At 46.4% G+C, this 22,262-nt stretch overlaps 1 pseudogene across 1 annotated transcript in view; it reads right to left on the reverse strand.

The window, feature by feature from the left end:
• Window positions 1–22,262, reverse strand: part of LOC307185728 (traB domain-containing protein-like) — a 78,687-nt pseudogene that overhangs the window by 55,869 nt on the left and 556 nt on the right. The gene's annotated exons all lie outside the window — the stretch shown is intronic.

Here is a 22,262-nt window from a genome sequence, read left to right on the forward strand (position 1 = left end):
GGAGTTATGCATGAAAGTCAGTGAGCTGACAGAGACAACCTGGACAATATTCTCTTAACCCTTCCTTTGTGGTCTCCACTTGAGCTCCCTGGACAGTAGATGATTTTGAAGGCAGAAACTGTCCTGTTTGTCTTTACATTCCCAACACCCATCTCTGGACCTTGAAGAGCAGATGCTTAGGGATGGTTTGTTGAATGAATGGATGAATGAATAACACTTCTATTTCTCTGTCTCTTTTTTTCCCTACACTCCTCTTTGCGCTTTACATAGCAGCCACACAGGATAGCTTTCATTTCATGCTCTCTCTTACCGTCTGCCTCCATATACCCTTTTCCCACTATACTATGCATACATCCATCTTCAAGTTATGCCTGGACCTCCACATTTTCCAGGTACCTTCCCCAACCACTTAGACTAGTTTCTCCCAGTAGACATGCCCATAGCTACCGTATATCTGCTTCATAACACTCATCACCCCTGTGTGTCACTACTTGTCCAAGTGTCTGTCTTTTCCACTATAAGGTAAACTGCAAGGAGGCAGTGGACCACATGCTCTACAATTATGTTGAATGAATAAATAAATGTCTCTTTCAAAGGCATGCATTAAGAGTAGAACCTTTCTCCCAAGAACTCTCAGCCAGATTTTCTAACCACAGAGCACGGAAGGGAACTCCAATTTACATCTCTGCCCTTCTAAAGGATAGCACACCTTGCCTCTCACCTGCCACCAGGTTTGTAATGCTTAATTCACCCACCGGGTCCCATTGGTCCCTTGGAGGTTGGTACCTGTGTTATCTTCTATACTGTGTTTACTACAGCAGTTTTCTTTTGTTCTTTCTCTATTTTCCTTGTATTGTGTCATTTTTAGACTAGTTTATTCCCTTATATTATGTTTTCTCCTGTTTTCTTCATTACTATTTAAAAGGAAGTTCCATTTTAAGAAGTCATAGCTTTAAGCAGCTGATTTATCCTAAGTCAGGAACACTAAATGTCACCCCCATCTCTACCCATCACTCCCCACCAGCTAGTGCTACAGAGCCATTTCCTGTGTCCAAAGGAGAACTTCTGGTCCAGTCCTGGGAGAGCCCCTAGACTATAAAGACTTTTCAGTAGGGTCATGAAAAGTTTCCCACCAAAAGTCATTATGTCTGATCACAAAGGAGAGCAAAAGAGACATAGAGATAAGATTTGTGGTTGCCAAGGGAGTGGGGCGGGGGGGTGGACTGGGAATTTGGGGTTGGTAGATGCATACTATTACATTTAGAATGGATGGACAACAAAGGCCTAATGTATAGCACAGGGAACTATATCCAATCTCCTGGGATAAACCATAATGTAAATGAATATTAAAAAAGAATGTATATACATGTAAAACTAAGTCCCTTTGCTGAACAGCAGAGATTGGCACAACATTGTAGATCAATGTTATACTTCAATTAAAACAAAAACAAAAACAAAGGAGAGCAAAAGGCCAGGATTCTCTGGCCCCAGAGTGTGAATAAGTCCAGCCTCCAAATACAACCCTGCTGCCTGTGCATTCATCTGTATTTCCCCAGAGCCAGGCTCAGGAGCCTTAGTCTCTAAAGTGTCAGAAAATGGCTGAAAAGTGGATAAATCAACAAATAATGAATGTATGAGCAAATGACCGAGAGAGTAAACGGATGGACAAATGGATGAACTAATGAGCAACTGAATAAATAAGAGGAAGGAATCAGTGAATGAACCAATGAGTAAATAAATGGATAAATAGACAGACAGGATGGGCAGAGGAATGGATGAATGAATGAGTGGAGGACAGAATAAGTGAATTAGAGGATGAGTGATGAGTGAACAAATAAATGAGTGAAGTAATAAATAAATTTGAGTGAGGCTTGTAACTCAGGCATCAACCAGGCATGAATTCCTGTCAGGAACCATAAACCAGTCAGTTCCAGAAAATGGAACTGGATACTAAAAATACAATAAAGAAATTAAAAACAAAAACCCAATACAGAAGATATTAATCAGGGCCCAGAATCAATATTCTCCTGGATAAGCCTTCAACATGGCCTCAGCCCCACTCATTGACTGTCACTGGCGCTGTAGACATTCTGAAAAAGACAGACTGAGAGAGACAGCCTGTGCGTTGAGAGTCTGTACACTTGATCAAGACAGCAGTACTTTACCCTTTACCCATAATGCTTGGTCCCCACCCCCAAAGATTCTGATTTACCTAGATTGAGGGCAGAGGGCAGGGAGCAGGAGACAGGGGAAGGCAGACACTGCTTTGTTTGATCTTTTTAAAAACTCCCACAGGAATCTAAAATGCAACCAGTGTTGAGAACCACAGTTTCCATGACAAATGAAATTTTAATATGGGCACTTGGATGCAGTCATTTAGAAGCTGGTGACATCCTCATGTCACCAAAAAAAAAAAAAAAATTAGCCTTTCTGTTTTTCACCAAGTAATATGTGAAACTTACGACCCGGCCCCCAACAAGACTTGCTTCATTGCCTACCCTACTCACGCCCTCTGAGAGGCACAGCTTGATGACATGACTCCTCCTCCTGCACCCACACTAGGCGGATTTCCTGCAGATGGACCGTTGGCCTAGAGGCAGAGTTCTGGGGTAGAACTCAGATGGAGTAAGGCTCAGGAAAGGGGCACAATTCCAAGAAGGAGAGAGATACATGGGTCAGAGGGTTCAAAGATATCCGGATTTCAAACTACCTGGTCATTAAGAATATACTTTTCTTACATTTGATGTTGCCACCTTGACATGGTAACATCAACATGGATGAACAAAATGTCACCTCTGTCAAAATGTCTTGCTTGGAGACAAGATGGCAGACAAGCCTTTGTGACTCAAGAAAACAACAAGATCCCTGGCAACCAACCACCTGGCCAAAAGACAGGCAAGAAATCAGGTGGAAATCAGCAAGCCAACCACTTAGAAAATAAACGCAGTGTTTTTGGTGCCTGGGAACCAGAGGCCTGGGGAGGTACTTCTCTGCTTCAGTTGCGGGGGCTTAAGCACTGTACTTTCTGCTTCTTTCTTATCTGGGTTGCCTTCGTTTTTAGGAAAGTTCTTTTTAGAAGGCCATTCTACTATCTCCATCATGCCAAAGAGATGAAAGGAAAGGTTAGGAGGAAAATGAGAACAGAGAAAATCTTCAGATCCCTTGGGATGAACAATAGGGTTGATGCAAGGCTGGCGTAGAACGTAGGAAACTGCTTATCTATCCCCAGGTTCTCGTTTTAGCAGAAGATAAAGGAATGGGGAGGGGAGGAACCTTGGAACTTGAAATTTGCAGGAGGTAAATTCAGGATCAATAAAAGAAAGTGTGCCTTCACTCAGCAGGGAGCAAGCTTGTAGAGCTTATCATCCCAAGGGGGGATGCAGCTGGAACATAAAGAGGTTCCTCAAACTTGTAAATATATTTTGGGTTATTGAAAGAAGAGAGTCATGTTAAGTTGACATCTAGGAGAACAATCCTGTTTTCTCCTAATTTACTCTTTCGTGTCCTGGACTCAAACAAGATCCTGCACTGCAGGCACCATGGAGATGACCTAGTGTGGTGATCCAATGATCTCATGTTTGATCTGGGGTTAACAATTGCCTAGGAAACTAACTTCCTTCCTTCTCGCTTCCTTCTTATAAGTGCCAGTGACAGACTCCATCTGTTAAACACCTTCTATTTTCCAGGCACTATTACTTTACACCCACTGTTTAATTTAAATCAAGCATTCAAAGTGCACTTATTGAGTACTTCTTTGTGCTCCCCACTCTACGAGGTTCTATGGGTAGTGGAGAATTAAAAGACTCCACCAAGGTCTTTAAGGAGTCCATGATATATTTGAGAAGGCAGAATAAATATGCATCATTAATTAAACAATTGACAGATACAGGAAACCACTAGAAATGATGGATAGATACAGGAAACCACTACACATGTGAGGCATGTAAGATAAGGGACCAGTGGGGGCTGAGGACTTAGCAATCATGAGTTTCATAGAGTTATAGCAAAGTGATTTAAGAGCAAAGCCCTGGCCCCAGATGGTCCGATTTCAAATCCCAGCTGTTCCATTGACTAGCTGTGGCATTGGGGTAAGTTATTCAATCTCTCTGAACCTCAGTTTCTTTATCTGTGAAATGTGGATGCTAACAATACCTTCCCCATAGAGTTGTGGATTAAATGAATCAGGGCACCGAAGCACTTAGACCAATGCCTGGAACGTACTAAGTAATGTTCATTATCGCTATGTTTATCTCTGGTAAGGGTCACCACGAGGGGAGTGGTGACCAGGAGGTACATTAAGAACTTCCTTGCCTGTCTGGCTGTGGTCAAGGTGAAGTTCAGATACCTTAAACAGTCTGCAAAGCTCCAGATGCTCTACCCTCAGCCTACTCTTAAACCTTATCTCATGCCCTTTTCCCCTGTCGTTGTGCCCTAGACACACTGCCCTTCTCTCTCTTCTGCTCCTTGAACATGAGGACGAGCTCTTTTCCACCTCAGAGTTTCACATGCGACTTCCTTCTGCCTGGAGCCTCATTCCTCCTCCGTTCTTCACATGGCTGGCTCCCTCTCATCCTACAAGTCTAGCTTAAATGTCACTTCCTCAGAAAGGCTTTCTGTTGCCATCTGTATCCGTCGGGGTCCTGGCGGGAAACAATGGCACACTCACATAAGGATAATTCAAGGAGGCTTAATAAAAGGAGTATTTATAAAGGCACAGAGAAGCTAGGAGAACCAATACCCCAACCTCATCCTCCTCTCTAATATCCTGCTGGAGATCTCCTTTGGCAGAACCCACTAGAAGCAGAGGACAAGAGAGCCCATTGATGTGGTCCATCCAGGTCAGCCTGCCAGGGCAGAGACCAGGGTAAGAAGGGTGGAGGGAGTGCCTGGAGGAGCAAGAGGAAGACAGCAGGTGAGTTCCCCTTATTACCCTCAAAGTTGGAACCTTAATCTTTTTCATATCAGAGAACAATTTATTTTTAAGATTCATCTCTAGAACCATATTGGCTTTGCTTATCACTGATGTATCCATTGGGATACATCCTTGCAGACATAGTGTATAATTGGTAAATGCTTGAGACAAATTAATGAGTGAATGAAATTGTTGCTACCCACGAAGTGATACTAAAAGGTCCAAACTGTATTGTCCAAAGATGTGGGGCCATCTCCAGCTTGGGCCAGACCAGTAGCCAAGAATTTCAGTGTGCAAGAGACCCAATCGAGTGAACAGAGATGCCCTATAGGTAGAGACTAACCCTGCAGTGGCAGGACCCTAGTTCCAGGTCACTTATCCATTTTGAGCAAGACCTGAGTCAAGAGCTGAGAATAAGAGACAGAGTCCAGCCCCCAGCAGGGGGCCTGACAAGAACTAGGCAGAGGGTCCAGCACAGGTGAGAAGTGGGATGCTTGGGAAGAGAAGTGAGGCCGACTCTCTGTCGTGGCGGTGACAAACCAGCCTCCCTCCGTTCTCCACACCGCAGCCAGTGTGATTTTTCTAAATTATAAATCTGATCATGCCATTCCCCCACTGAAACACTCCCACTCACTTTCTCAAAAAAAATTTATTGCATGCCTATGATGTGCAAGCCCAACCTTCTAAAGACAGTATATATAAGTCCCTGCATATCCTGGCCCCTGCTGCCTCTCCAGCCTCATCTCACACTTCCACCTCCAATGTGCATGCGCTCTCTCGCTCTCTCTCTCCCTCTCTCCCTCTCTCTCTTTCTCTCTTTCTCTCTCTCTCTCTCTCTCTCTCTCCATCCAGCTTTCCAATACACTATTCCCTCTTTCCCCTCTGTATCTTTTCACATACAGTTTCCTCAACGGAAACACTCTTTACCTGTAATTCCCTTTCACCTGGCTAAATTTTGCTCATTCTTTGAGTCTCAGGTTAGACCTTGCTTCCTCTGGGAAGTCATCCCTGATCTTCTAAGGAAGAGTTAAGAGATTCCCCTTCAGGCTTTTAGGTTATTTCAGCACCCTGTACTTTCCTCATCCGAACGCTTGCCTCTCTGTATCATAGCTGCCTGCAGAAGTGTCTGTCTCCCACCTAGACAATGATTTTGTGAAGGTGGGACAGAGTCTGTCTTGTCCAGCCTGGTATACCTAACACCAAGCACAGTGCCTGGCACATAATAGGTGTTCAAAATATTGCTGAATGATTGAGTGAATGGATTGATAGGTGGATGGATAGATGGATGGTACATGATTGATGTTAAGGAAAGCTTTGATTCAGCCCTGTTCAGTGGAAACTCAGCGAAACATATTGCATACTGAGACAAAATTAGACAGAAAGCACTAGTCATCCCAGGCCCACCCATTGGGTCAGACACTCTGAAAAGACTCTGATGGGATTCGCCGGGTGAGGTTTTATCACCTGTGAGTGAGCAGGGTCAGGGAGGGCTACACTGATGTTCCTCAAGAAAGACTTTTTGAAAGAAGTGAATACTGGGATATATGTATATGTATGGCTGATTCACTTTGCTGTGCAGTAGAAGCTAACACAACATTGTAAAACAAATACACTCCAATAAAAATTAATTTAAAAATTAGATAATACATTAAAATTTAAGAAGAGAAGAAGTGAATAGTGACACTTGAAGAAAATGATGCATGGAGGTAGTAAATACTGTCACCGCCTGCATTCTGGAGCACTTATTTCATATCAGGCTCTGTGCTGAGAGCTTTATATATTTTATTTCACGTAAGTGACAGAGGTAGGATGTGAACCCAAGGAGTCTAACTCAAGGTCTACACATTTAATGGATATACTACAAAGTCTCTCAAAGCTTGGGTGGAGAGGACACAGGAAGATATCCCAAGCAGAGACATCTAACAAAGACAAAGATGGCAGTAAACAAGTCTTGGACAGGATCTGCCAGAGTGTTAGCCCTGGCAGGTGTAGGGAAGCTGAGGGCAAAAGACAAGGGAAAGACTGATGCATAAGACTATCAGGCTAAAGACTTTGGCGTTGGGCCCGCAGGCAATAGGATGTTGGATAGAACCACAATTACCTGGGGCTTGAAAAAGAACATTCCATGGGTGATGTGCAGGAGGGGTCAAAATGGAGGGAAAGACAGAGGACCACTTCGGAGACTTCAGGGTGACCCAGGTGACAGGTGACAAGTAACTGAACTTGGAAGGCAGCCTGGGGAAATAAAGGAGCCCTGGCAGAAGAACACAGGGGAGTATGTGGGGTAGTGAGTGGCAGTGGGCAGCCCCATTCAGTCCTGTAATTCTGTTTTTACTCTCAACACAAGCTAGTGACTCGATTCTGCTCCTGCCCCAGACCCAAAAGCTGCTTCTGTTTTCATTTGTCAACTTGAGTGGAACAAAAGTCATCAACGTCGGTTAATCACCTTGCAGCTGCATGGAGGGGTCCTTGGATCTGAAAGTCATTAGCCAGGTCTGGTTTTTGGAGTCACTGACCTCCAGTCTCTCTAGGATATGGACAGGGAACCTTAATTTAATTGACCTGATTAAAACAACAATTTCTGTGATGACTTTCATGGAAATAGGCCACTAGCAGAGAGATCTTGGTGACACATTAAAAATTCAAGTGCCTGGAGAGCTTCAACAGTCAACAGGTCCAGCACTGTGAGCTTGAATTCCCTGGCAGCTTGGCTGGCTCCCAGGGGTACTAACTCTTCTCCTAGATGTGCCGCCTTGACCAAGTGGGAACAGCCCTCCCAGTAAAAGGGTCACTTTGGAATTAGAGGTAAAGGGCAGAGCATGATGGAGACACACAGGAATGTGAAAGAGAAGATCCGAACTTCCCCATGTTCCCTGAGTGGAGGGAACCGGCATTTACTCAAGTACACAAGCCAGAAACCTAGGGCTCCTCTCCCTCCCTGGCCCATAACACCATATGGATCACCAAGTCCTGCCTATTCTAACCCCTCAGCATCTCTCAGAGCACATACTTTCTCCATCTTTCTATCATGTCTCTCTTGGTTACTACAAAATAGCTTCCTACCCATATACTCTTATATTTTTTACTGAGCCACAGTGAATGGCTTTTGCATTTCTCCAGGGCACCAAGGCTCTGTCATTGCAACTGGAGGCCACACGTGCACTGGGCATCGCGACAGTGGGGGCAGATGGAGCCCCAGTAAGTGTCAATGTGTTCACACTTAACCCTCGAGTCCCTGTATTCATTTCCAGGAGCTGCTGTAACAAATTACCACAAATTTAGTGGCTTAAAACAATAGAAATTTATTCTGTCATAGTTATGGAGGCCACAAGTTCAAAATCAAGGTGTTGGTAGGGCCACAGACCCTCCAAAGTCTCAAGGGGAGAATCTGTCCTTGCCCCTTCCAGCTTCGGGTAGCTGTAAGCATTCCTTGGCTTGTGGCTGCATCACTCCACTCTCTGCCTCCTCCTCTTCTCTCCCCATGTCTTCTCTTCTTCTGTCTCTTACATGGACACTAGTCACTGGATTATGGCCCACCCAGATCATCCAGGATGAGCTCATCTCAAGATCCTTATTTACATCTGCAAAGATACTTTTTCCAAATAAGGTCACATTCACAGGTTCCGTGATTAAAACATGAGCATATCTTTTGAGGCCTGACCAGAGAAGGGCACGATAGGGGTAACTCTTGAGCAAGAGGGTGACTAGAGACTGGATGTCTGTGTCACCTCAAAATTCACATGTGGAAACTTAATCCTCAATGTGGTAGCATTTGGATTTGGGGTCTTTGGAAAGTGAGTAGGTCGTGAAGGCAGAGTCCTCATAAATGTGATTAGTGCCCTTATAAAAGAGACCTCAGAGAGCTCTCTCAGCCCTTCTGCCACGTGAGGACACATCGAAAAGACCGCCATCCATGAACCATACACCAAATCCGTTGGCACTTTAATCTTGGACTTCCCAGCCTCCAGAACTGTGAGAAATACATTTCTGTTGTTTATAAGCCATGCAGTCTATGGTAGTTTCTTTGTTTTGTTTTGGTTTGGTTTGGTTTTTTTGGCTGTGTTGGGTCTTCATTGCTGTGCGGGGGCTACTCTTTGTTGTGATGCACAGGCTTCTCATTGCAGTGGCTTCTCTTGTTGCGGAGCACAGGCTCTAGGCATGCAGGCTTCAGTAGTTGCAACACGCGGGCTCAGTAGTTGTGGCTCGCGGGCTCTAGAGCGCAGGTTCAGTAGTTGTGGCACATGGGCTTAGTTGCTCTGCGGCATGTGGGATCTTCCCAGACCAGGGCTCGAACCCACGTCCCCTGCATTGGCAGGCAGATTCTTAATCACTGCCACCAGGGAAGCCTTGTGGTAGTTCGTTAAAGCAGCCCAAATGGACTAAGACAAGGACCTTTCTGGAAATATAAGTCACAGGTGAGGTGTGGCAGTATGACCCAGGGAAGCGCCAGGAAGGGCAAAGGTGTCAGCCCAATTGTTCTTTAAAATGCAGCCCAGTTTTGCACTGAAACGCTGACCCCCAAGGAACCCTGGAAATGACCAGAGGTCGGTCAGAGCCTGAAGCTTGAGCCTGTCCCTGTTTCCTGTGGATTTGGGATCCCTTGACACCACCTGCCCATCATCAGCCCTTGTCCTAAAAGCTCTGAGACCCCACGTCCTTAAGCCTATCTCATGAGCATGAGGAAAGGAGCTGATAGAGGGGGAAAACCATAAACTTGAGAGTCAGCAGACTGGATTTGAATCCCAGCTCAGCCACTGCCTAGTTGCTTCTGTTGCCTTTGCCATAAAAGAGGGTAATGACAGCCCCCTCTCAGGGCCGTTTAGAGAATATGAAGTAGGAACACTGTACGCGGCACAAAATGGAGGTTCTAAAAACAGTCTCCCCACCACTTTCAAAGTCACCCATTCCTTCTGTCCCTATCCAGGAAAGATGGTCTTACACCTCCCCATCCTGCAAGTATCCAGTCTGATGGGGAGGCTTAAGAAGACAGATAATCGATGAGAAGGGGGAAGCTGTAATAGACTCCACTGAAGCAGCACCAAACAAGCTTGAGCGAAAACTCCTCCTCCTTTGTTCTTTACAACCAGCAATGCTGCAGCCCCTGCCATCCTGCATTAAGCAACGTTTCAACTCTCTGTCTTTCTTTATCTAATAAACGGGGCCACTGGGTGAAAGCCTGCACTCCCTTGGTACCTTACTCTGCTTTCCTCTTCCCCCCTGGTTCTTATATATGATTTCATTCACTTAATTTACTACAGCTGGACCAATAAGGGACTGTCCAGGTCATACCCTTGGTATGGAAAAAGTCTAACAAAGCTCATATCCTTCAGGTGTGACAGGTGCAAAAAATCCCAAGATCTCATGAGATGTTTGTAAGCAAAGAGACAGAAGGGGACCAGTGAAAACCAACATCACCAAATTGCGCATGAAAGTCCCCTGATGTTCCACCACCACGACCCCATCACCCCTACCCACTGCTGTGTATTGGGAAATATCACAGTATCAGAAGATGACTGACATTAGGGAGAGTGTGCAATTCTTGGCAATGACTATAAAATATTGACTGTGGGAAGGATTTCCTGCATCTTATGTCAGTCTAAACAGGGATCACCCTCTTTAGACTCAAGGCTTCACGTTGCCTGCCTCCATGCAACTGGTTCTTGGACCCCACCTGGATAACAGTATTTCCCAAGTGACAGCAGGCCAGAGAGTCTTTGTCATCATTTAGCTGCCCTAGTGCCCCAGGGTCCACAGTGACTGAAAGGTATCATTGTCCAGCTGGCTCAATGCACCTTTATTGAAGGGAACTCTAGTCTGGCCCAGTGGGTCTCAACTGGGGGATATTTTGCTCTCCCCACCCCACCCCAGGAGACTTTTGGTAACGTCTGGAGATATTCTAGATCTACATAGTTAGGGAGGTGCTAGTGGCATCTAATGGATAGAGCACCCTACAACACACAGCACAGCCCCCCACCACAAAGAAGTATCCAACCCCAAATGTCCATAGCCTGAGAGGTTGAGAAATTAGTCTAGACCCTTCACCCAGAACAATGCAGAAACGCTTCTCTGAGTCAGATCCAACTTGCTCCATCAGCACTGGTCATGCTCCAGCAATGCAGGCTTGTTGGGTGAGCTGGTTTTCCCTCCCAGCGCTGGGCCCACCCCGCTCTGCTGCCTGCAGCCCCAACCCCTCGGGGACAGCACTCACATGGCAAAGATGAAAGACTGGTGCCGCAGGCCCCCATGCCAACTCACCACTTGATTGCTTTTAATTTAATTCTGTTTGATTACAGCACATGGGAGTCGCATTGGAGAGATAAGACAGGCCCTTTATATTCTGTCTTCATTAAGAAGTTTGGATCCAGAAGCTTTTTCAAAGAGCTATGTGTCTCCTTTACTTTTGTGCCATTTTTAATTGAGGAGGGCACAGGGAGATGTGCAGAGACTTCGTAAATGAAAGATGAAATGTCTGAGGCCCGTTTTAGAGGAGAAGCAGCCAGGATTGGGATCCAGTTGAGAGAGCCAGGACAGGGCCAGCCTGCTGCGGCTGAAAGAAGTGTGGGAAGAGAAGCATCTCTCTTAGTCCATTACCAATAGTGCGTTAGCCCGGATCTATGGAATGACATGGCCGGGTTACTTTGCAAGGCGAGAAGAACTCTCAGGGAGGAGATGGGAGATTGTGCAGTGGAGATAAAAGAAAGGAGATGGGGAGGATGAATCACCACAAATTATCTGTACCCATCTCTAGCTAGAGGACCATCCCAATCACAGGGAAACCTTGCCCAACTTCTCCATGCAGATCTAATCACTCCTACCTCGGTACTCCTACAACACATACTTTATCTCTTGAGCAAAGCATCATGTTGTATTAGTTACCTATCGCTGCATAACAAGTTACCCCACAACGTAGTGGCTTAAAACAGCAAACAACACTCATTATCTCACAGTGTCTATGCATCAGGAACCTGGGTGTGGCTTAGCTCGGAGCATCTGGCTAAGTGCCTCGGGATGCTGCAGCCAAGAGGGGTAGGATGCACCTCCAAGTCCACACACATGGCTGTTGGTAGACCTCAGAAGCTCCATTTCCAAGCTCATTCCTGTGGCTGTTGACAGGCCTCAGGTCCTCACTAGCTATTGGCCAGAGATATCAGTTCTTTCCCCATGAGCCTATCCATAGAGCAGGCCTCCCTCAGAGCAAGAGGTGGAGAGAGGGAGGAGGGCAGCCCAAGACGAAAGCCAGAGACTTTCTGTAACCTGGTCACAAAAGTAACATCCCATCCCTTTTCCTGTATTTGTTAAAAGTGAGTCACTAGGTCCAGCCCGCACACAGAAGAGAGTACACAAGGGTATGGACACAGGGGTCAGGGACCACGGAGGGCCACTGGAGAGGCTGCCTACTGTACATGCTGCATTGTAATAATCTGCCTCTTCTTCTGGAACAGTTGCTCCTTGAGGTCGGCACCACTGTTGACCTACCTCCGAATCGCCAACAACAGCCCAGCGTCTGGGACATGCTGGGCATTCCAGGGGTGTTTGGTAGAGTGAACAAATGCATAAACACATGCATTCATAATTAATAAATGAATGAATGCACAAATCAACAAAATACTCATTTCTTAAACCTTACTTATACTCAGCAAACCAGTCCTCAGCAAAGAAAACTTGTTTGCCTCCAAAACGACTGTAGCAGGAGTAGATATATCCAGGTCATCTAAAAATTCAATTAGATTATTTAAACATAAATTTGAAATAACAGAGTGTAATCATATTTTATTCCATTGAACATGGGGCCATTACTATTCTCTCCTATTATGGTTTAATCTGCATCCACTCAAATATTTTCTCTTTGGGGACTAATGACTGATAGTAAATCAATAATGCTGGAAAAAAACCAAAGTTTTTCATTATTTTAAGCTGCCATCTGGGTGACACTAAACAGTATGGCAATGATCAGTATTCAAGCAGTTCTGTCTAGACCTAGTTAGTCTTCATGCAAGATCGATCAGCAGAGGAGCTGGAAACCAGGGAGCAGGGGTTTGAGTGGGACCAGGAGAGGCTGATATGCCTGAAGACCCAGAATATCAGCTAGAACGTGGCCAGGGCCAGAAGTTGAGCCCAGCTGAAGCTGACTGAAATAAGTCAACCCATGCCAGGGGTGCCCCAGGATCCAGAGAAGGGCTAACAAATAATCAACAGATGAACAGTTTTCCAAGCAAGTTCAGCTGCAAAAGGATTTAGGCAAAAATAAGGGCTTCAAAGGTGAGTGGAACAGGCCAATGCAAAGAACCTGGCAGGGAGTAAGGAAGATTGAGGTCCCAGAGACCAGGGCTCAGAGACAGAATCCCATACCTACAAAGATGGTCTGAACCAGGTAAGACCTCAGTGTTAGTAGGACTGGGGTACAAGGCAAGAACATAAGGTGAGGAGGGAGGAGCAAATTAAGCCCTAGATACCAGGGGTACAAAGGAGGGCTTTGGTTTGAGGATTAAGCAGAAGGCTTCTCTCCAAGATTGGACTGAGTCCTTGAGATATTGAACCCTAAATTAGAGTTCCTTCGAGTCCCCTTCCTCAGAACTAAATTGGGCCCAGGGCCTGGAGGTGGTGGGAAGGAAGGTACTGGGATCTAGGGAGAGATCAAAGAACCTGTACCTTCCCATCCACCTGGTTCCCCACCTCCTGGAGGAGGGGTGTCGCTCAGCAGAGTTCAAATTCAGGGCCGCCATAGTCCCACTGAATGGGGCTTTAGGGGGTTGTGCAAACATGGGTGTGGTCACTTTATGGATGTCCTCTCTTCTTCTATGAGAGTAGGTAAGAGGGGTACAAAGGAAACGTCCCAGGAGAAAAAGCCTTGGGTGATCTAGGCGAGCTCAGCTCTAAGCACCAAGGTAAATCCTCTCTCAATCCTTCTTCTGGTTCCACTCCCTGACTCTGAAGCTTTGGACTAATCTGTCCCCCCACTGAAATCATAGGAGCTGAGATGGGGGTCCAAGCTTTGGGCAGAAGAAAATGAAGCAGACAAAACGTTTAGGTCATTGCTGCCCACATAGCTAAGGCCGAGGTGGCCCCTCACTGCCAAGGCTGCTGACTCATGCATCACACTGGGTTTACAGCCAAGGCCCCTGGTAAGAAAGCCTTCCTGTGCACAGAACACCCTCAGGCTTTCCTGAGTTCCTAGCCTACGACCATCACACTATCGTATCTCAGTCACAATGCAGTATCACTTCTGGGAGTCAGTGAGGCCAAAACTCCTGCCCAGGCATCAAGCTGGGCGCCCAGGAGGGCCCTCGGCTTGCAGAGCCCAGCCGGTTATTACAGTTCGGGCTGGAGAGACCTGCATGGGTAGTTTATGGAGACCAATGACATAGAACCTGGAATGACCATAATTTGGTGCAGATAAAGGGTAAGCCTTTCAAAAGATGTGAGAAACCACATATTGAATCCATCCTGAGGGAACTATTCCCAAGGAGTTAATTAGGATAAATCATTCCGAGTGGGTTATTTATTTATTTATTTAACAACCCTTTATTGAGGTCTGCCTGTGATGTGGCAGGCACTGTGGGGAATACAAACATGCCCAAGGTATGGTCTCTGGCCTCAGAGGAGCATGTAAGCTGGCAGGGGAGACAGATGCCTACACAGTTAACACAGGGAGGAAGGAAGCAGGGGAAGGGGGTGAGCCTGTAACTAATCAGCCTTCCCGTTACAATGAGAACACTTGGGCTCAGATGCCAGGGACCAAGCTAGAATTCCAACTCAGTGGCAGAGTTGATAAGATGAAGCCCTCCCAGGTCTGGGGGTAGGAGACATCCTGAATTATGAAGAGCTCAAAGGCAAAGTGCACGTGGTTCTAGTGTGACTCTGATCCTTCCTGGTAGATTTCTAAGTCACGTGGTCTGGTTTTGCATAGTGTAGCTAGGTCTTACTCTGACAAGAGGTGTTATGGGTAAATTGAATGATTGAGCTACTGTAAATACTGGGTGTGGGATAGGCATGAAGGAATAGGGAACGAAACAGAGAATATTCACTCATTAATTAAAAATTATTTCTTGTCTTGCAATATTTAAAAGAGTTCTGAAGATGGATGGTGGTGACAGTCACACAACAATATGAATGTACCTAATACTACTGAACTGTACGCTTAAAAATGGTTAAGATGGTAAATTTTATGTTATGTGTATTTTCCCATGATAAGAAAAATCGAAAAAAAGAGTATTGAGTTAATTAATATGTGCACTGTGTTACATGCTGGCCCAGATAAAAACATGAATGGTACAAAACCCTTGCCGTTAGGAAGCTCACAATCTGAGGGAGAAAGGCAAGAAAAAAGTAAATCTCAGCTCAGACATCACCTCTCCCAAGAAGCCTTCCCTGATCCTCCCACACTGGGTTAGGCCTGCTCCAATTGTCCCTCAATAGTCTGTGCTGGCTTGTTTCATAATTATCTTCATTTATTCAGCAAACATTTATTAAGCTAGGCATTAGGGATATAAAAGCAAATGAGGGGCTTCCCTGGTGGCGCAGAGGTTGAGAGTCCCCCTGCCGATGCAGGAGACACGGGTTCGTGCCCCTGCCCGGGAAGATCCCACATGCCGCGGAGCGGCTGGGCCCGTGAACCATGGCCGCTGAGCCTGCGCATCCGGAGCCTGTGCTCCGTAATGGGAGAGGCCACAACAGTGAGAGGCCCACGTACCGCAAAAAAAAAAAAAAAAAAAAAAAAATGCAAATGAGGCTTTCAACGTAAAGGAAGAAACAAACATGCAGATGGCTAAGTATTAAAAAAAAAAAAATACTGCACTTCTCTAAACCGTAGACTGAGCTTCCACAGGCTGTTTTCAGTAAATGTTTGCTGGATGGATGGATGGATGGATGGATGAATATCTGTGGTATGGAGAAGTGAGTTACAAACTACGTGCCTGTGAAGATAAACAAGGATCATTTAAACTGGGTTTCGAAAGATGAACAGGAGTCTGCATGGAGAAAGAGAAGAAAGGCACCCCGCCCAAGGACATGTGTGTGGGAAGAAGTCTGCAAGTCTGGGAAGCGGTGGAGAACTTGGTGCTAAGTGTTCTGGGAGAGAAGCAGAGGGAGCCTGATCAGGAAGGCCCATGTAGGCCATTCTAAGGAGCATGCAGTGTGTTGTGATGATAATCAGAGGCTACGAGAGGTTTTTAAGCAGAAGGATGTTGCCTCGCTTTTTATTTCAGCTTGCTCACTCTGCTGTGGGTTGGAGAAAGTGAAACTGAGTCTACATAGGCTGGTACAAGGAACCAGATAAGAGATTATCTTTACTTGTGTGGTGGAAAGAGAGAAATGTGGCCAAAACTAAGAAATGTTTATGAAATATTATAGATGGATTTGGCAACAAATTGGACTGGAAGGCTTATTCATTTATTCAGCAAATATTTATGGAACACCCACTCTGTAGTAGGCACCATTCTAGACACTGGGAATTTAGCAATGAACAAGGGAGCCAAAGTCTTATCCCCGTAAAACTTATGGTGGGGTGAAAAAAGAATAATAAAATAAAGAAGCAAACAAAAACAAACATGATTAAAGATGTGTGAGCTTAGGGACTTCCCTGGCAGTCCAGTGCTTAAGACTTCATCTTCTAATGCAGGGGTTGCAGGTTCGATCCCTGGTTGGGGAGCTAAGATCTCACATGCCTCACAGCCATGCCAAAAAATCAAAACATAAAACAGAAGGAATATCGTAAAAAATTCAATAAAGACTTTAAAAAAAAAAAGATGTGTGAGCTTGAACAAGTGAATTATTCTGTGCCTCCGTTTCCTCATCTGCAAAATGAAGGTGTTAATAGTATCTACCTCACAGGATGGTTGTGAGGATGCAATGAGTTGATATACGTAAAGGACTTCAAACTGGCCTGGCCCATAGTAGGCACTATGTAAGTATTAGCCATTATAATTAAGAAAAATAACACAGGACCCACGCATTAGAGAGAGGCTTTCATGGTGGAGGTAGGGAAAGATGATTTTGGTTAACAGGTTAAGAAATGGATTTCTGGGCTGCTATTCTTGAGCTGAAACCTAAGAAAGGGATGAAGGAACCAAAATGGCTAAGTTCTATAGATCAGCTTTCCAGAGGGACAGGTCCTGAGGCTGGAATGAGCTAGGAGCATCCAGGAAGTAGAGAAGAGGCCAGTGTGACCAGAGCACAGTGAACCAAGGCTAGGGGTGATGGATAAAACTAAAGAGGTCAGCAGGGACCAGATCATGAGGGCCTGCGGGGCCATGTGTTTTTATTTCAGTAGCAGCAGGAAGGAAGCCATTAGAGTGTTTTACATAGGAGAGTGATATTCTCTGATTCCTACTTTTAAAACATCATTCTGGCTGCCTGTAAAATGTTCCAAAATATGGCTCCAATTTCCTCCAATCCCTGTATACACATCCCTTTGCTGTGTGATTTGCCACGCCCCCAGCAAGAGGAGAAGCCTGTTTCCCCATCTCCCTTGAACCTGAGCTGGCTTATGACTTACTTTGATCAATGCAGTGAAATGTTTGTGAGTTCCAAAGCTAAACCTCAAAAGAAACTGTACAGTTTCCTTCCACCCTTACCATCTTGCCACCCTGTGTACTAATCGTATTTATTACTTTCTATATTTTATGAGGTCTAGTCATCTTCAGAGGGCCTTGCTGGCTGGGGAGTGACTGCCCTCCCAGGGCTGGCTAATTCCTAGACAGTAAACAACTTGTCAGTGAGCCCAGCTTTCATTTATAAACCAACCAGTCCCAAGTCCATAACCCCAACCGCCTCCTTTATCTAATTCTCATACCAGGCCAATATTTCCCTTGTCCTAAATCAACCAGGACCTGCTACCAGACAAGTAAAGACAGCTCCTATGCCTCAAAGCCTGCTAGAATTATTCAAACCAGCCAATCCTAAACTGTTTGCCCAGGCCGGCCTTGCTTCCCACAGAAATTCCATAAAGGCTGTGGCTGATGCCTTCCCTGCATTCCTTTCTGCCTCCTGAATGACACTGGTGCGTCTCCCTGTGGCCCTACGTGGAGTGCTGTGCCTCTCACTTCTGATGAAACTGTAACTTTAAATTATTCTTTCAGGGCTTCCCTGGTGGCGCAGAGGTTGAGAGTCCACCTGCCGATGCAGGGGACACGGGTTCGTGCCCCGGTCCGGGAGGATCCCACATGCTGTGGAGCGGCTGGGCCCGTGAGCCATGGCCGCTGAGCCTGCGCATCCGGAGCCTGTGCTCCGCAACGGGAGAGGCCACAACAGTGAGAGGCCCGTGTACCGCAAAAAAAAAAAAAAAAAAATTATTCTTTCAATGGCACTGACTTCTCCATGTCATCACCCAGTCATCTTTATAAATTAAGACTCAGGCACAAATCACCCTACCATGTGAAGAAACTCAGGCTAGCCTACTGGAGGATGAGACCACATAGAGTAGAGAAAAGATGCCCCAGCTGACTGTCCCTACTCCAACCAACCCCAGCTGATCTGTCAGCTGACTGCAGTGGAATGAGTGGCCCTGGGTCAGACCAGCAAAAAAACCACCCAGCTGAGCCTGGCCCAAACTGCTGACCCATAGAATTGTGAGCAAATAAAATGATTATTGTTTTATGCCACTAAAGTTAGGGATGACTTGTTACACAGCAGTTGATAACTGATACGGTGCTCTATGGGGACAGGGCTCTATAGGAATCAGAGTAGAGGCCAATGTTAGGAGACATCGGTCCAGGCAAGAACAGACATGACTTGGCCTGGAATGGTAGCAGTGGAGATGGAGGGGAGTGGCCAGAATAAAGATATGGTTTGGAGGTAACACTTGCTGGTTAGATGTGAGTAGGAGAGGAGGAGCAGACTCAAGAAAGATGCCACGTTTTCAGCTTGAGTAATTGGGCAAACAATGGGGGTATTTACTGAGATGTGAAGAAACTGGGGGTTGGGGGGGGTGTTTAGGCGTGGAGGGAGATCAGCAGTTCACTTTGGGATGGATTCAATTCGAAATATCTATTAGATAACCAAGCGGAAATGTGGAATTCCAAGTTGGACATTCACACTGGAGCTCAAGGGAGAGATTTAGGCTGGAGATAAGAATGTGTGAGTCACTCAGCTTAGAGAAAGTATCTAAAGCCATGGTGTTGAAGCCAAGTCGTATGAGATCACCTAAGAGAGCATAGAAAGAGGAGAAAAAGAGGGTACAGAAACCCTAGGGTTTCAATGTGGAGTTGAGGAGGGGAGACCAAGGCAGACTGAGAAGGGGTAGATCGCGAGGTAGGAGAAGAACCAGGCCAGCATTTCAGGGAGAAACAGGTGATAGTGGTTATGCTGCCGAGAGCTTGGGTAAGAGGAGAAAGAGAAAGAGCCATTTGATTGGGCAACGTGTGGGTGTTGGCTGCGATGAGAGCAATTTCAGTGACCTAGGGAGGACAGAAGCCAAGTTCACGTATGTGGAGGAGAGAACCGGGGATGTGGGCGTGAAGACAATGAATCCAAACAACTCCTCTGAGAAACTTTGCTGTAAAGGATGGTAGGAAAATGGGCAACACAGGGATGGGATGTGGGATCAGGAGAAGGAACTTTTGTTTTATTTTTTATGATTGTGAAGTGCATCCGACATTCAAAAAAATAACTATAGGATCTATGTGCTGTTTGAAGGGAGTTTTTCTTTTTTTTTTTTTTTTTAAGATAAGAGGTACTACAGCATTTTGTATGCTAATGGGAATGATCCAGTTGAGAGGGGAGAAACCGATGATGCAGGAAAGAGAGAGGATATTTACAGGAACAAAGTCCTTGAGAAGGTTAGAAAGAACAGGATCCACGGCCGCGTGGAGGTGTCAGCCTCTGTTAAGGGTAGGGACACGTCTTCCATTGCAATAGGAGGAGGTATGTCAAGGTAGTGATGGGAAGGTACAGGAGTTCTTGTCTGATGGTTTCTCTGTCTCAGTGAAGTATAAGGCAAGGTCGTGAGCTGACAGTGAGGAAGTGGGGGAGGGTTGGGGGTTTGAGCAGAGAGAGGCTGCTGTCTCCGAGTGGGAAAGGGAACACAGGGAGGCAGTGTTGTGGCATTGCTGGGCAGTGTCAAGTGCCCATCTGAGGTCTGTGGTCATGAATTCAGAGCGAGACCGCTCAGCAGGGTTATAGGGTTTCTATAGCAATGCTCAGAGGTGCGAGTTCATGGAGGACCAATGAGTGGAGTTAGCCAGGATGGGGCTCTTGCCAGGATGGAGGTTTTGCTAGGAAGGCAGTCAAGGACATTTAGAAGGAAATGATTATAATACATCCTGAGCAGTAAGGAGGGGGCAAGGGAGATGGAGGGTGACTCCTAGGTTTCTGCAGGACACCTCCAGGTAGGTGCCATTTGCCAAGATGCCGTCCCCATCCAGGAGGAAGCCCAGGTTTGGGGAAGGGAAGACTCTGAGTGATGACACTGATAGTTGTGTCTGTGCGAATGCAGGCAGGCAGGATGCCACCTCCCCTTCCTTCGCCCTGTCACCTGCCCTGGGCCCCTACCTGGGAAGGTGGAATCCAACCTCAGTGGCCCCGATGCCCACTGCCCTGCACAGCCAGCTGCAGCTTCCCTCCTTCTTTGGGAACCTGCCAAGGCCTGTTTGCTGGTTTTTTTAGTTTAATACATTTTAATCAGAAAATTAATCAGGAAACACCAGTTCAGCAGATAATTGAACAATGAGGAGACACGATAATTGCTGTTTAGTCTAATTAACTTTGTTAAGTCTTTATTGGTAACAGACACTTCCTGAGTGAAACTTATTAAATGTCCTCCCCTGGAAAATTCAATTCCTTTTCAAAGGAAAAGTCATAGGTTCTGCCTTTGTCTGCGTTATTTCAAGGAAAAGGACATCAGCCTCGCAGCAGTCCAGAACATCTCTCCTCTGCCCTGGGGGCAGAGGAGACCTGTCAGTCTCTCCTTGGGCTCTGGCCAGCTTCCTTCTCCTGAAATCACAAGCAATCTAGCTCCGAGGGGCAGGGCTTGCTTGCTGCCCCTGCCTTTCACTGACCCTTTACCTATTTTTTCTTTCTTTAATCTCCTTCCCATGATGACTCCGCTTCTCCTGTATCCACTGCCTTGATGTTTCATTTTGCTGCTCTCTCTTTGAACCCCCTCACCTTCCCCGTTCTCCCCCTGCCATGCATTCAAGGGGCTTCTGGGGTGAGCTCTGGGGTTCAGGGCCTCCTCCATCCTTCAGCTACTCTTTGCCTAGCTCATCCTCAGATTCCCCACTGCAGGGGCCATAGCCCTAGTCCAGGGCTGTGTGTGGATGCAGGGAGAGGACAGGTTTCCACCCCTTCCTCCCTTCCCACCACCTACACATCACAAAACTCTTCCCCACACCCTTCTCTGCCTTTATTTTTTGATTTATGCAACTTGTAACTAGGTGTTTGTGGAATAAAGGAGAATGGGGAAAAAAAGAGAGAGAGAGAACCACTGCCCTAGGTCACCAGGCTCTCTCCAAACCACATGACCTGCAGCCCATTAGTCCTGTTCTCCTTTTATGCTTTGGGGATCTTCTTGAATAGAGTCACCCAGAGTCATGGAGAGAGCACCGAGGCCCCACCCAGGGGCAGGAACCACCCATGCAAATCACCTGTAGGAAGCAGCGGGCAGACATTCTACACCAACAGGCATCCGGCTCCAAGTTTGAAAGCAGGCTGTTGATCTGAATTTTCCAAGCAAAGTGCTGCTTGGGGCTTCCCTGGTGGCGCAGTGGTTGAGAGTCCGCCTGCCAATGCAGGGGATACAGGTTCGTGCCCCAGTCCGGGAAGATCGCACATGCCGCGGAGCGGCTGGGCCCGTGAGCCATGGCCGCTGAGCCTGCGCATCCGGAGCCTGTGCTCCGCAACGGGAGAGGCCACAGCAGTGAGAGGCCCGCGTACCGCAAAAAAAAAAAAAAAAAGTGCTGCTTGATCCATGCAGTCCCTCTGCAAAGGACATGGTGCCTTCAGGGCTCCAAAAGTGTGCGAAGGCTTGGTTCATGCACTAAATGTTTTTCTCCTTAGAGTGTCTTCTCACCCTTTCCTCTGTGATTATTTCTCATGTAGGTACTCTCAGACAGAACTTCCTTCTAATCTACTGCCTTGCTACACAGAGCTAGTTCCTACCCAGATCCCATTTCCCCCACAGAGAATGATCCGGTACCAGGAACAGCAGACACAGTCAGGGAGTTTAGCTCATGGAAGCCCTGGTGATTTGACTGAATGATGGGAACTAGAAAATAGGTGTTACCTGCCAAGCTCAAAAAAGTGGACATTCAGAAGATGCTTCAGTAAGAAAGAGAAAGCTACCCTCTCCCGTTGCAACTTTGCACAGCCACCTTCATTTTCAACGCCCTCTCACCAACACGACACTCACCCTGGG

This window comes from Stenella coeruleoalba (assembly GCF_951394435.1).
Source record: "Stenella coeruleoalba genome assembly, chromosome: 1".
Lineage (NCBI taxonomy): Eukaryota > Metazoa > Chordata > Mammalia > Artiodactyla > Delphinidae > Stenella > Stenella coeruleoalba.